The sequence below is a fragment of the Pinus tabuliformis genome, chromosome 2_2 (assembly GCF_031772625.1).
Source record: "Pinus tabuliformis cultivar Carrire ecotype Pingquan chromosome 2_2, CPIR1, whole genome shotgun sequence".
NCBI classification, from domain to species: Eukaryota; Viridiplantae; Streptophyta; class Pinopsida; order Pinales; family Pinaceae; genus Pinus; species Pinus tabuliformis.
In genome coordinates, this window is record NC_142300.1 from 346,883,569 (window position 1) to 346,899,948 (window position 16,380).

The window sequence follows — 16,380 nt, forward strand, 5'->3', positions numbered from 1 at the left end:
ATAGTAGGTACAAATCCTACCACTAGTCCCAGGCCAGTACTCTATTGACTCAAAGTCAGTCTCAGAGTATGTACCACTGGTCCTAGACCAGTCCTCAACTGACCCAAAGTCAGTGTCATAGTAGGTACAACTCCTACCACTGGTCCCAGTCCAGTACTCTACTGACTTGAAGTCAGTCTCAGAGTATGTACCACTGGTCCCAGACTAGTCCTCAACCAAACCAAAAATAGTGTCATAGTAGGTACAACTCCGATCAGTATCATTGATCCCTGATCAATGAAGGTCATCCTAGCATAGGGAGTATGGTAGATACAGTGATGCATCCATTGGTACTACTATGGTCCCTATCCTCATTTCCCTACTCATTGATCAGATGAGAGGTACTTCCCAGGAGTCCTAGACTGCATGGGTAGGATGCCTTGATCGGAGAACTTAATCAATCCTATCCTCACAGGAGAACTAATCATCCTGCTACACAATCGCCACTGAGAACACATCATCTAGGCGTCACAGGAGAACTAATCATCCTGCTACACAATTTTCATGGAGAACACATCATCTAGACCTCACAGGAGAACTAATCATCCTGCTACACAATCATCATGGAGATCACATCATCTAGACCTCACAGGGGAATTAATCATCTTGCTACACAATTGTCATGGAGAACACATCATCCAAACCTCATAGGAGAATTAATCATCCTGCTACATAGGAGAGTGAATCATCCTGTCCCACAAGAGAGCGAATCATCTTGTCCACAGGAGACCGAATCACCCTGTCCACAGGAGAGTGAATCATCCTATCCTAGTGCTCACCACCAAGGGAGGGTGAGTCACCCTGTGGTTGTATGTTGCTCCAGTAAGAACTGCAAGCCCCCAAAGCTCCCAAAGCTGAATGTACGCAACATGAAAGACCCTTTTACAAGGGTCTCTTGACGACTCCAAGTCATTCAGGAAAATCAAAAGTTTGATCTTTCCTTGGGGCTCTGACAAAGTGTAGTGACATGTACATCATCTTGGTGCGATGAAGCCTCCTTGCTCATCGACTTACCATATCCCATATAAAATAGTATCTGATGTCTATCTGCTAGAGCAATCATTGAATATGGGATTCCTCAATAATCGAATCCCACCTCTGGTTGTCACAGATAATCACAGTGGTATTCATCATGTGTACTCACTGAAGAGTTTCCACAACCAGGGAACTTCATACATGGTCATACTCGTAGTTATGTATCCAGTCTCGGTGGTACTTATAACAATCAATTTCTGCTTCTTGCTCAACCATGATATCAAAGAAGAATCCAAAGAGAACCAGCACTGAGAAGTTCTCTAGTGATCCTCCACATTGCCTACCCAGTCAGCATTTGAATAATCATGCAGTTTTCATATTTCTGGCAGTGTATCTCAATCCATGAGAGATTGTGCCCCGAAGATATCTCAGAGGATTCTTGGCACCAATCCAATGAGGCTCAACCAAATATGAGCTCACCATGCTAACTGCAAAACATATGTCCGGACAGAAGTTCACCAAGAACATCAACGTGATTGAGTTTATGAAACTTAGAGGTATTTCCCAAATCTGGTTCGACATCACTACCATATAACTTCTGAAAGTTAATATCCTCTAGGTAGTCATAAGCTTGCAGTTTATCATTCCACATTCAAAATCCAACTCCCTCTTACTTCTGCAGATGAGAGGGTCTACACCTGTCAGAAATAGGTCGTCCTTATGAGGTGCCAGTATGAGAGGTCTATCATCCACAACCTTTGGGTAATGTTTTGGATCGGTTTCACTCCTAGTGAATCTTAGCTTCATCAAACAGCTATCAATCCTCTCATACTATGCTCGGGGTGTTTTGCTTCAAGCCATAGAGGGCTTTCTTCCACCTGTATACATGAGATTCCCATTCATGAATCTCAAACTCCACGAGTTTTTCCAAACTTGTCGACCTGCTACATGAGGGGAATGGTTGCCTTGTAAGATTTTCCTTCAGTACATCTCAGACATGTACTTTTCATGCTCCTTTTGAATTCAGGCATCCCTGTCACCATCTAACTCACAGACCTTCGATGCTATGTGACAATGGACATGGTCCCCAGTGGACTTCCTGCAATTTGATACAACCATGTACTCAAAAACATCTTTGAAAATTCTATTTCCAAACACGTACCTTTCCATCGATGAGTGCCACCCTGAAGCCTTTGACTTCCATTTCTAGGATGGAAACCAGGTTCCTCTTGCGATCAGGTACATAAAAGAGATTTTGGGGTTCCTTGCTTTCTTTGAAGATTCGACCATTTCCTTGATGACTTGCATTACCTTCGGACACTCCTTCACATAATGGTCGAACTTATTGCAACCAAGGCATTTGCCTTGCCTTCCACCCTTAGATCCAAATCCCAATGAAGTGATCTTTATATGGGCCCTTACAAACTTCTTCTATGCCATTCTGATAATATGTTCTACTTTAACTTCACCCTTTGTGAACTTAGAAGAGAAATGTGGAACCCATTGATCCTTTTGTCTTGTCCCTATTGTCTTTGGTGATTGCTCTTTCACTCTTTCTTAGGCATTGTCTTCACCTCAACTCTGATACCATGTTAATTTTAGGTATGTTCTATGCTAGAGAAATTTATTTCAATTTCTTTTCCACATTAGCAATCACATTAGCATAAAGTAAACTGTAGATAGAACATAAATATAAATTGCAGAAGACAAGCCAAGACAAGAGGACACAAGATGTGGCACTAGCCAGGAACAAAACCCACAATGTGGGGAAACCCTTGATCAATTCTTCTTTTATGTTGTTCAAAGTTCAGCAGAGAAAGTGAGAGAGATAGTACATTTACAATAGAAGTCAATCTCTTTGACTTTTGATATTGGCATGAGATCAGTTGAAGACATATTGCTTCAAATGATTCTCTAGGGTGACTGGTTCACCAATCATAGTGTTGCATGTCGTCTATTTGTTGCACGTTACCATGTGACACCTTTCTATACTATCACATGTGTTGAACTTTGATGACTGAGCTGCTCTCATCTTCATGTTGCTCATCATGCTGCATCCTCCATGGTCTTATTCATCATCAAACTACCCATGCTCATGATCTTATTCATCATTATGCTACCCATGCTCATATCATCATGCATCATTATGTTGCCCATGCTCATATCATCATGCTACTTATTATGTTGTCCATGATCTCATACACCATGATGCCTTCCTTCGGAGACAGATGCTCCAGCTATTTCGGCAGTTCCCGGTAGTTCTGGCTTTTCTGGCAGTTCTAACTTTTCCGGCAGTTCCAACAGTTCTGGCATTTTCGGATTTATTGTCTTTTCCATCTTTTCTGGATTTTCCGGTATTTCCAGCTTTTTCGGTGTTTTCAGCTTTTCTGGCAGTTCCAGCTTTTCTGGTAGTTTCAGCTTTTCCAGTAGTTTTGGCAGTTCTAGTTGTTCCGACTTTTCTGGATTTTCTGGCTTTTCCAATATTTCCAGCTTTTCTCGGTGTTTCCGACTTTTCCGGCAGTTTCGAATTTTCTGGCAGTTCCAGCTTTTCCAGCAGTTCTGGCTTTTCAAGATTTTCCGGCAGTTCTAGCTTTTCCAGTTTTTCTGGCTTTTCCAGCAGTTCCAACTTTTCCAGCTTTTCTGGCTATTCTAGCTTTTCCAACAGTGTCCGGCTTTTCTGGATTTCCCGGTATTTCCAGATTTTCTAGCATTTCTGGCTTTTCCGGTAGTTCCGTCTTTTCCGGCAGTTCTGACTCTTCCGGTAGTTCCAGATTTTCCAGCTTTTCCTTAGCATCTCTCCTCCTACTAAAACCCAAAGACAAGTAGAGAGAGGAAGAGATCCAAGTGTGTGTAGAAATGACTTGAAGTCCTCTTCTATTTATACTAAAATGTAGAGGTTGAATAGACATGACTGTTGGGCTTCTGAGCCTACATAAGTTGTTGGTTGACTTAACAGTTTGTCCATAACATAAATAAATTCATAACTTCATAAATACTTATTGGAATCAGATGATCTTAGATCAATCCTACACCTCTCAATCAGAGGGATCCAATAAAAATATCAGCTGCCATAAATAATATGCCCCACATGGAGTTTGTCCCTAGTTGCCAATTTTAACAGTTTATGTTAATGCATACTAATGAAAATTAACTATTGTGTTGGCTTTAGTATGCATCGTGTTGAATGTCAATTGTTACTTGATTTCATGATCATTGTTATCTTTTGAACTACTTTACAGGTTAACTAAAGATTCTTTCCATGCTCTTATGTGTCTCTTTTAGGATAGAACTATTAATTTTCTTCTACGGGTGCACTCTTCCTTCTCACTTTTGTGAAAGAACCTCATGTCAATTGCAATTCTATGCCCCACAGTGTCAACTCACTTGCTTGTTACAAATATTGTTTGTATAATATCTTATGCTAATAATTGTAGCCAAGGAAAATTCCTAAGGATAATGGAAACAACCCTTATTTCCTGGTTGGGGCTCCTACTCCAAATGGTGTGAGGTCTAGTTGGTACTTCATACTGGGGAGACCCCCTTAGTTGATGAAATTCTAGCATCCTCAATAGAACCCTCATGTAATTAACAATAAAACCCTCGTCTAATTAATAGTAGCATAGGTAGTGGAGGTGTTGTCGAGATAAGTGCACCATCCCTTTCGCCACCCAATGTTGTGAATGTGGATGATGGAGCTACCAATTTGCAGGAAGAACTTGAACAACTAAATGCTTGAAATGATGAAAATCTAATCATTCCAAATAATATTCAATTTCTTGAAGTTGCTTTTATAGGGCTCAGTTTTGGAAGCTTTGAAGAATTATTTGGAAATATTTTAAGCATAATATTGGAAAGGGTGGTAGCGATTAGAGTTACACTCCACTTTCTGAGACATCCTAGACATATAGTATTCAAATAAAGAACCTTCCTCAAGGTTAATACTTTTTTTGTGATAGTGTTGATTCTATTAAAATGAACCATTATAATTCATCTTTATTAAAATAAACTAAAAATGTTAATAATGGGGAATTTCTACAGGACGTTAGACCCAATCATTGAGTCTCCAAGTTGACACCATAAACAAACATCTCCCATTGAAGATCAGAACTTTTCTTCTAGTATTGACATTACAAATTCAATCACAATGAATGAGGTTTCTCAATTTGATCCGTCCAAGCAAGATCCAGTAGTACAATTGGAACCTCAGTATCCACCTGTTGAAATTTATCCGAGCATTGCAAGTGTTGAATTAATGACTCAGATTATTGGTAGCCAATACCATTCCTATGAACCTGCTTTACCTATCCCCCTTGATGCTTCTCAAATATAACTAGGCCTTGTGGGATTTATCACATTTACTTATTTCTGGCATATGGAAATGGAATTGATATAAAATCACATTGTGATATATCTCAATTTTTAAGGAGAAAATTTACAATAAATGTTAAAGATAGGTCAATTAAAGCAACTAAATGTACATATAACTACTAATAATCAAATAATAGAGGTACGAATGCATGTTATTAGTAAACTTATTTTTTTCTACAATGTTATCCTATCATTTCTCTAGCTTTCACTTTCCTTCCTTAATGGGAGTATAAATTTTGAAACTTTTGGTGGTGGTATCTAGCATCCTTGGTTAAGTAGCATCAAGAGTGAGTCATTGGCTAGGTTTAGTATATTATAGGATTGTAGTAAATGCATTAACCTCACTAGAAATAGCATAAGTTTGTTTTCATTGTGCTAAATAACCTAATAAATGAAGCAATATATACATTAACAAAAATCTCTAAAGAGATTACTTTTTTTTTTCTTCCACAAAAAATTCTTTGTTTAAAAGCAGATGGCTTGAATCATTTTTGCATCAAATTGGTTTAGGTCTTGAAAATCCATTTTGCAGATTTCTATATATACTGCAGCTTTTCATTGCTTTTATAAGTTGTCTTCTGTAAACTAATAGGTGACTTAATACTATGCTTTTTCTTAACTACCCTTTTCATTTCATTTCATTTCATATGCTACTTCTGTGAAATAATAGATGAATAAATTCTATGATTTTCATTACTACCTTAAGGTGAAAGTGCTTTTTCTGTCTTTTCCTTTTTGTACATCACATTTGTGATGCTGACATTTTTTTATTTGATCCTTCGAGAAGTTGTTACATTCTATTTTTCAGATTTGAAGATGACGATGCTCTCTTGAATCTATTTGTTGGAGAAACAACCATAAGAAAATATAATGGGAATGAGGCTTTTTTAGAAAGAAAAAATATATCATCGTTACAGGAGGTGCGTGTACTGGACCCATGGCTTGATGATCTATTTTTGAGAAAGTGTGTATTTGATTGCATGTGTTTGGTATTGATTTTGGTGTGATATTATTTTCACACTAGAAGCTCTACATCATTATCGTCTTATGTATCTCTAGGCTTATTTATTATCCATATCAGGCTTATGTATTATCCATCTCTTGACCTTCCTGATAGGGACTAAAACTACCTCCAACTCTTGTTTCAGGAAAGGCAACAAGAATTAGTTAAGGATCAAAAGAGGCTTGAAAGAAACCCGATGTTGTATAGTTGCTCACTTTGTGGAAAAGAATACAAAAGTTTCAAGGCATATGTTCAAAATCTTAATTCAAAGGCTAAAATTATATGTGCTTCAATTCTTGAAGTTCTGGCATTACTGTCATAAATACAATACCAGAACATTATGCAAATAGGTCATCTCTTGTTAGAATTTCTTTTTTTCTTTGAATAGAGATAAATTGGAAGAATCTAAAGGAATTGAAGAATGGGAGGAGGTCAAAACCTATGGCATGGTTACTGTAGCATTAGAATGTATGAGTAATTTGGATGTTAATGAATCAAGTTTAGGAAATATTGGAGTTAATTTTGAGTCGATAGCAAAGAAGTTAAAGTGGGGTGCCAACTGCTACTCCTTATGTGATTTCTAGTCAAATGGGTCCATTGGGAGTTGTGTAGAGCATATGCATAAGATGCGTGAATTTTTTATTCATATTGCTAAATATTTGAAATATCTACTAAGTTATCTTGGCCTCAAGGTATTTTAGAAGAACACACACACACACAAATATTTCATTTTCAAGTTTCCATTGCGTATTTTAGCAGAATTATTGAAAATCCTTATAATTGGCTACTTTTTCTCTACCATCACAAGTGACCAATGATTTTTTGTGTTTGTATTGCAATGAGAAATGGAAAAAAATTCTAAGTCTGGAAGCTATTAGGAAGAATATGATTTCTAAAGACCATTGCAAATTACACTATGGAGATGGAGATGAAGAAGAAGATAGTGATTTAGATGACGTTTATGACTACAACAATAATTTTATGGTTTCTTGTATTATGTAATTGGTTCATTTCATAGGATATTTTCCAACTTTTCAACTTCTTGTTTGTGATTTCAAAGGACATATTTACTGACTGCATGGTTATTTATTATTTATGCTATGATCTGGCACTGATTTCTATTTATGGATACTTACATGCAAGAATGTGGGATGCAAATAGCACCTACAAAGGAAAATATCAGTGTAAATATTGAACTTGGCTTTGGAAGGCCTAAACTGGTAATCCAAATAGATTCTAAAAATAGAACAACATGCAAGTTGATTGGTTCTCATGAATTTCTTCAATATTGCCATCAAAGGTCACACCCAAAAATTGAGATAGATGTTTCTCTTTCTTTTGAATTAGGCTCAAGGTCATATATTCTAGGGAATTGTGTGATAATATATTTAAATGTAGTGTTCATAGGACTATAGTCTATGCTTTAAGGCTGAAAATTTGTTCCTTGCATGAAAAACTTGGTGGATTTTATCTGGTAGGTATCGAAGCATGGATTTGGAAACTATAGAATCAAAAGGTAAGATATTCAGGCACAATGCATTAAATAAAATACAACATTATGGCGTGGAGACAATGTGGAAAAAATTATCTCTTAAGAATAATGTAATTAGGAACCTTCCGAAGAATGTTCCATATTAAGACGGTCCTTTCAATTCTTTTCATTGTAAACAATCACAAGAATCTTTTGTATCTTATCAAATATAATCTAGTGATTATTTAGATACCATTTAAATTATTCCATTTAAAGTTGCGAGTTTGAACAATTGCTAGATGCAAGTATGGTGATATGTAACCTTACCACATGCCTTTATGTTAATAAGGCAATTTCCATGGATACTTTCCTAGTTGAAGTAACAAGTTTGGAAAATTACTATACTTTTCATGTTAGTCTTATGATTTGTGGCCACCTCATAAGAATTTATTGTGTGAAATGGTAATACGAGTGAGAAATACAACCAACGAAAAATATTGTTGCATTGTACATTCATGGATGAGCAGAGACCCTAATAACTAGCATCATCTATTTAATCTATATTTCATATAAAAGGTATGAAACACACATCGGTATTTGTTCAATTGTAAAAGAAATTTATTTTCTCTTTGTAAGGACAAAAATATTTTTTTTTGAGTAGAAAGGGGATGTGTGTGCATTTCACTAAAATTCTTGGTTAATTTTCATTGGATGCTTTCTCTTTTTCGTAGATAAAATGAGTATCTTCCCGTTATTACTATACATTATAAAATTTGTTGGTATTATTTCTATAATGTTTCTACTAGAGGCTTTTTGAATCAAACATCTAAGTTTATGTAATTAGATTCTTGCATACATGACTTGTTTGAGTCAAGTGTTAGAATTTTTGATAGTGGGAGCATCTTCTCCACAATGCTTTAAATTTTAAAGTTTGGTGCTATCATTTCTACATTGGTATTGCAGGAGGCCTTTTCAATCCATTTGATCTTAGTATGTAAAGCATAGTAACATACATTTATGCTTCTATAATAATTTGGTTTTCATTGGAATTGTATCATATTTTCTTAAACATCTAATCCTTATTTGATTTACATATCTAAATAAAGTAAAAGTATACATCAAAATATCACATTTTTTACAAAAGGTGTATATATTCTTATCAAGTTCCTTTTTATTTTGCTACACATTATTATTAATGCATCGATAACACTGCATATGTCCTTCTTTGGGAACATTTATATATTCTTAAGTTTGAAAGGACTGAACCCACCATGAAACAATGACTAAATTTGTTGTTTATAAGGATTATTAATGAAAGTAAATGAAATGAATATAAACTACTAAATTATTTGTTTATATAATGAACATGAAAAAACCAAAAAATGGTAACTGACTACTGCAAATGGTAAATTTGTGATTACAAATGACAACTAAATTTTGCATATATATGACTATTAGTAGCTTATTTATTCTATCGTATAACATGACTAACATTTTGGTCATATTTCTTTGGTCATTAGTTGCTTTTCTTGGGTGATCATGTAGTACTAAATTTTGTTGGCCATTTGGTAATTAGTTGTGAGAATTAATGACTAAATTAATGACTAAATAAACTACTAGATTATAGAATTGAGACAACCAATTAATGATTAAGCTAAATACGACTTAAATTTGGTTGCATTATAAAATACTGTAAATTAGTCACTATTGGTCACTGACTAAAAATTGGTCATTTCATTGTAAATTTTAGTCATTTTTTTAACTAATTAGTGATTTTGTACTAATGAATCTCATAAAAATGTCTGCTTTACTTTCAACCTCTTAGCATTTTCAAAGTTTTCAAAATCATGCAAGCCTAAATAAAAATTGTTTTCGCTAGGGGTACTATATTTCCCATCCCCTTCAAAGGGAACACTATCATAGTGTATTTCTACATTCATTTCCTTAAGAACAACATATGAAAGGAACTTTTCATTTCTTCAACCATCTCTGAGGTGATTTTCTTAGGACCAAAGTCATCCCATTGCACTTTAACATGGGTGATGACTCGATTATAATGTCATTTTTTCAAAAGAGAAAAATTAAATACATTATGAACCTTAATGTGGGTTGGCAATGCTAGTTGGTATGACGTTGGCCCTACCTTAGCTAGTATTTTTGATGGCCCATAGAATAAAGGGGCTAACTTAGAAAAAAATCGCAACTATAGGGTATTCTTTTTCGGTCGTAATTTTATATATACATGTTCCCCTACCTGGATTTATTTTGTGTTCTATTCATATATTTGTAACTTGTATGCCTATCCTGAGTTTCTTTTAGGTTATATTTTATTCTCATACCAATTTGTTTCATTTCCTGCAAAATTCTTGGCCCTTACACAAGCCTATCTTCAAGTTGACTCTAACTCAAGGGAGTATGGATTTTTTTCCCATTCAAAACTTCAAAATGACTCATTTTGAGGGATGTATGATAGCTATTATTATAGTTAAATTCAACTAAATACTGATAATCCACCAATTTAATGGCTTCATTGATTACTTACATGTGTAGCATGTCTCCAAGGACCTGATTGATCATTTCAGTTTTCCCATCTATTTGTGGGTAACACGCAGTGTTAATGTTTATATATAGGTTGGTTCCTACAAAAAATTCTTTCCAAAAGTTGGAAGTAAATTTTGCATCCCTATTAGATATGACAATTTTTGGTATTCCATGTAATCTAATAGTTCCCTTTATGAAAATTTATGTTACCTCAATAACTTTGTAAGTATTTTGAACATGTATAAAATAAGTAACCTTTGAAAATTTATCTACAAAAAATATAATCAAGCCATGTTCTCATCTACTTCTAGGTAAACTAGTAATAAAATATAGTGAAATTACCTCCAACTTCCATTCTAGCAAAGGAAAAGGGTTCAAAAATCCTGCTGGATACTAATTTTTTCCCTTTACTTTTTGATATTCTTATATTTTCTCCAAATTCGCAAATACATTTTTCATTCCCAACCAAAGGAATTCTTTTCAAAGTGATGAGATGATTTTTTAATCACTTGGGTGAACCAAAAAAGGTCATTTATGTTGTTCTTTAGGAATTAACTATTTCAGCATAGGAACACAAGTGACATAAATTGTGTTCGTAAATGCTATCAAGTACTTATGATTAATTTCTTATTATGTATTTTATTCATAATTAATTTTATCTTTCAACTTTTCTCAAATATGATTCTAAATTTTATCTCCCAAATTTGTTGTCTTGATTTGTTCTATAAAATATGTTTCAGTCCTACTGATTGTTACCTCACTGATTTTCTTCAAACTTCGACTTAGCAAGACAACCACTTTATTTTCCTTTCATTTTATATGCTTAATTTCAAAGTCATGTTCACTCGAAAATTCCATCCACATGACTTGTTTGGCATTCATGTTAGGCTAATTGCAAAATTATTTTAAATTAAGATGATCAATGATTAGGGTAACTTTCTTAGCAATTATGTAATGCCACCACATCTTAAGTGAATGGATTTTTGTAGCTAATTCCAAGTCATGGACTATGTAAATCCTTTCATGGTCCTTTAATTTTTTAGATTTGTAAGCTACCTGATCCAGGTGGATATCTAAAAAGTACCAGTGGCATGGTAAAAAGGCTCGAAACTCAAAGTGATAGAATCTAGATTATCTTAGCATCACATCGAAATTCTCATCATCCTGATTCCAATCATGCAAACAACACTTGAATCCAAGCTCATATGAAGAAGTTAGAGCAATTCAAAGATCATGTTTCACTTGGACATGTGGTTGGATAAGATGATGTGACAGAACTCCTAGTGAATGGGAAAGTGAAAAATGGTAGGACACCATTGGTCTCGCATTTTTCTCATCACAGAAAGAAGAGGTCATCAGTTTCAAATCAGCCCTAGGAAAGAAAAGTTGTGATGCGATAATTTCATATTGATATCGCAAAAGGCAAGTGTTCATGAATTGGCCCCGGCAAGATTGAAGTTGTGATTCCAATATCTCATATTGTGGATCGGGCGTGGATAAAGTGTTTACGAATCAGACCCCGACAATCAAGGTTTCAATGCAATGATTGTAATCACACATCACAAAGGGGAGGTAGTAAAAAATCGGCCCTCGGTGGTCAGGATTGTGATTGCGATATCGCAATCGCATATCACACATGTTGCGTGCATAGACCGTAATATCTGCACATTTCATCAATTTGTGATTTGTGATATGGTGTATCGACATTGATGAATTATGGTTCTCCATTCATAACACTGTCGGGTCTGTTAAAGCCACTGGTTTAAGGAGTTAAGCATCAATTCTCTGTGTTTCAGCTGCCGGTTTAGGGAATTAATGAGCAGTTAAGAAGATAAGTAGGAAATCATCTGTCGAGCTATTTTTTGGTATTTTTACTATGTTTAATAGGGCTATACCTGCGCAATATTTTGGGACCAAGAATCTCTATGTATTAAAGCGAACCTACCTGCTATACTTGTTGTTTGTTGAGAACTAGTCGGGGAGTGAGGAGTTAGTTGTCAGCTTATATAAAGGACTATCGGCATTGGGAAAAGGGGAGACCAACACAATAATTCAGAATTATATAAAGGACTATCAGCATTGGGAAAAGGGGAGACCAACACAATAATTCAGAATATTAGTGTGTACATTAGTAACCTAACCTCGCAATAGACCGAGACCTCGCCTTGAGCAGCAGGGAGGTTCTAAGGGGGTGCAGAAAGCCCGATTATCCGAATTGGGTGTTCAGATAAGTGTTTTTGCACGATTTTTCATTAGGATTCAGCTGGTATATTTTGTTTCTAAACTTAGGCTCTCCATTCTTCATCCATATTCATGCTTGGAGGTATAAGGATATTAAATAAGTGTTTCTTGTACTTTTATCTCTTTTTATGCCACTTAATGAAAGGAGGCCTCCCCACTATTGAGTAGGCCCCGAGATGTTGTCCAAATTTGACGAACTCCATAATCAAATCTTTGTGTCATGGTTTCATGGTTATCTTGTTGTTTTCACATTTTTTATGTGATTTTAAGTTCCATGGTTAATAAGCTCCATTTCATATAATTCTGATGCATGTATAAGCAAAAGATCTTGGATCAAGTTTGGTATCAGAGCAGGTCTTTGTTGATGTGAATTGCATGAGTATATGCTAAGTGGGAACAACTTGTGAAAAGGTGAAGGAATGCTTAAGTCCATTGATCTTGAAGCACGCTGCACACAACGAAGAAGAAACATGGCAAATGAAGAAGCTTGTTGGGAAAGGGAATGAAATTTCAACAAGGTATTCTACAATATGTTATAGAAAGTGGACAAGTTGTTTTCAGAGTATGAGAAGGCACTTGGGCACAAGAGGAAAGATGCCGATGACAATGGATTAGATAATCATGAAGGTGGTGGAGAATAACCTTCTCCCTCTCCTTCTTCAAGTGATAGTTCTGATCACTCTAATCACAATTCCAGACATTCATATAAGAAACCTTTCCTTAAGCTAAATGTAAAGTTTGACTTGCCTATGTATACTGGAGAATGTAATGTAGAAAAGCTCAACAATTGGATTAGGAAGATTGAGGTCTATTGCCAGATTAAACAGACTGAAGAAGATGAGGCAAAGATGCAGTTTGCATCCCCTCGACTGAGTGGCACCACTCTCGTTTGGTGGGAGAGAAATTTTCAAGGCCGTAAAATTGTGGGTAACCTTCTTTCTTCATGGTCAAATTTTTTTCTACATTGAAGAATCATTTTTACCCTCAACGATATAAACAAAAATCATTAATGGAATGGAAACACCAAATTCAAAGCAAGGGTCAAAATGTGCAAAACTTCATCGAAGAATCTAGGAAACAAGCATTGAATTTGAGCATTCCAATAGATTCACCAGAGATTGTAACTAAGTATATTGGTTGCTTACATAGTTACATAATGAATTCATTATTATTGTTCGAGTTGGATACTATCTATGAGGCCAGTGTGAAGGCCATGCATCTTGAGAGTAGGGGGATGCATGAACAAAATGAACACCCAAAAAGAGCCACAACAACCAAGAGAAGAGGGGAAAATCCCTCTTGTACACATTGTGAGAAAGAGGGACATGAAGAAGATAATTGGTGGAAACTGCACCCTGAGCTAAGACCTAAGAAGAATGACATGAAGGAGAGGTAGAAGACAACTCCCACCATGCAACAAGATCACGAGTCTGAATCAGAGGAAGATGAGAAGGTCACAACTACAAGATTTGTACGAGGTAGACCAATTGACCTGGGGTCAGATTCTGGTGACGAATGGAAGATTGTGGCTTTTGGGATCATAGTAGATGGACCTATCGATTTGGGTTCTGATTCAGGCAATGAAACAAAAGTTTCAATAGATATCACACCCAAGATGAAAAGGACACCCAATGCGACGTGAATGTAGGAACATGAGGGGATCAACCAAAGCATTAAAGAAGAGAATGTTGAGCTAAGGAGACTCCTACAAGAAGAAAAGAAGGAGAAAAAAAGGTTGATATTCAAGTTGTAGGTTAAGGACAAGGTGTTAGAAAAGTTGCAGCATAATCACCTTGAGGTAAAAAGTGACTCTTCGATTTCATGTACCTTTCCTGATGATGATTTTGTTGCTTTTGAAAAACATACTACAGGTATCAGATCTAAACTATTGAAGAAAATGGGGTATTAGGGGAAGGGCCTTGGAATTAATGGACTTGGCATCGTAAAGCCCATTAGAGTGGAGGAATTTCCTCGTCATGTAGGACTAGGGTATGTTAGGAAGGAAGTTGGGGAATGCTCCAAAATAGCCAGTGACCCACCAATGACAGATGATGAGGGCACCTCATCACATTCCAGTGACAATGAGGGATCCATGAACACTTATCAGAGGCACATCAGGGGAAAGCACTCCAAGATGACCTAGAAAGTTTGGAGGAGAAAGAATCATTGTAGTCACTGGAATGAGGTGGGACACCAGGGAGCCACGTGTCATATTCTCCATGCCGAGAAAGAATCAATAAAGAAGCCAATGGGTGAAAATTTTCAACAAACGAACCCACCACATTATTGGTGGTATTATTTATTAAGTCAAATATGGTTTTTCTAGATGTAGTAGTTTGTTATGGCCACCATTTGTATGTCATGCATTGCGAATAAAGGTAAAAGTGATGACGCATTTCCCATCGGTTAAAACTCGATGATGATGTTTGTGGCCTTTTATTATGAGTATTTGAGGTATTGGTTTTTATTATGGAATCCTTGGCCAAAGAGTGTGTGCTATAAACTCTTGGAAAGTGAGGGGTTGTTTGAGTCATGTATGGTTTATATATGATTAAAAAGGATGTACCAGTTTGTGTGTAGGTGGTTGAAAGTGTGGTTTGGTGAGGACAAAGGCAGTGTGATGGATGTGTTAATAATTTTAGTGGAATACATTCATGTGGGCTTCAAAGGAATGCATCCGAGTAAAGCTTGGTGGATGGAGAAAGAAAATGTGAGGGAGAAATTTCCTCACTTGCCAATTGACTGAAAGGGCTTTTGGCAGTCCAAAAGCTCTTAGTGAGGAGGATTGATCTAGGTGGATCTCTAAAAAGTACCAGTGGCATGGTAAAAAGGCTCAAAACTCAAAGTGGCAGAATCTGGATAAAATTAGCATCGGATCGAAGTGCTCATCATCCTGATTCCAATGATGTGAATGACACTCAAATTCGAGCTCATATGAAGAAGTTAGAGAAAGTCAAAGATCATGTTTGACATGGACAGGTGGCAGGAGAAGATGACGTGGGAGAACTCCCAGCGAATGGGGAAGTGTTAAATGCTATGCCGCCATTGGTCCTACATTTCCGTCATTGCAGAAGGTAGAGGTCAGTGGTTTCAAATCGGCCCTAGGAAAGAAAAGTTGCGATGCGATAATCACATATCACAATCATGAAAGGCAAGTGTTCATGAATCATCCCCAGCACGATCCAAGTTGCGATTGCGATATCGCATATCGCGGAATAGAAGTGGATCAAGTTTTTACGAAACAACCCCTGGAAGCCAGGGTTATGATGCGATGATCACAAGCACACATCACAAAGGGGAGGCAGTACAAAATCAGTCCCTGACGGTCAAGATTGCAATTGCGATATCGCAATCACATATTGCACACGCCCCATACATAGATCGTAATATCTGCAAGTTCTGCCTATTTACGATTTACGATATGGTGTATCGGTGCTGATGAATTATGGTTCTCCTTTCATAGCATTGTTGCGTTGGTTGAAGCAGTTAGTATAAGGAGTTAAGCATCGATTCTCTATGTTTAAGCCACCATTTTAGGGAATTAATGAGCAGTTAAGAAGATAAGCAGGAAATAGTCTGTGGAACTTTTTTTTGGTATTTTTACTATGTTTAACAGGGTTGTACTATTCCAGGACTAAGAATCTCTGTGTATTGAAATGAACCCGCCTGCTATACTTGTCGTTTGTTGAGAATTTCCCAGGGATTGAGGAGTTAGCTGCCAGCTTATATAAAGGACTATCGG

General features: G+C 36.3%; 1 pseudogene; it reads left to right on the forward strand.

The window, feature by feature from the left end:
- LOC149192688 (cytoplasmic 60S subunit biogenesis factor REI1 homolog 1-like) overlaps positions 1–8,023 on the forward strand; it is a 143,134-nt pseudogene extending 135,111 nt beyond the window's left edge.
- The last annotated feature ends 8,357 nt before the right edge of the window (positions 8,024–16,380 follow it).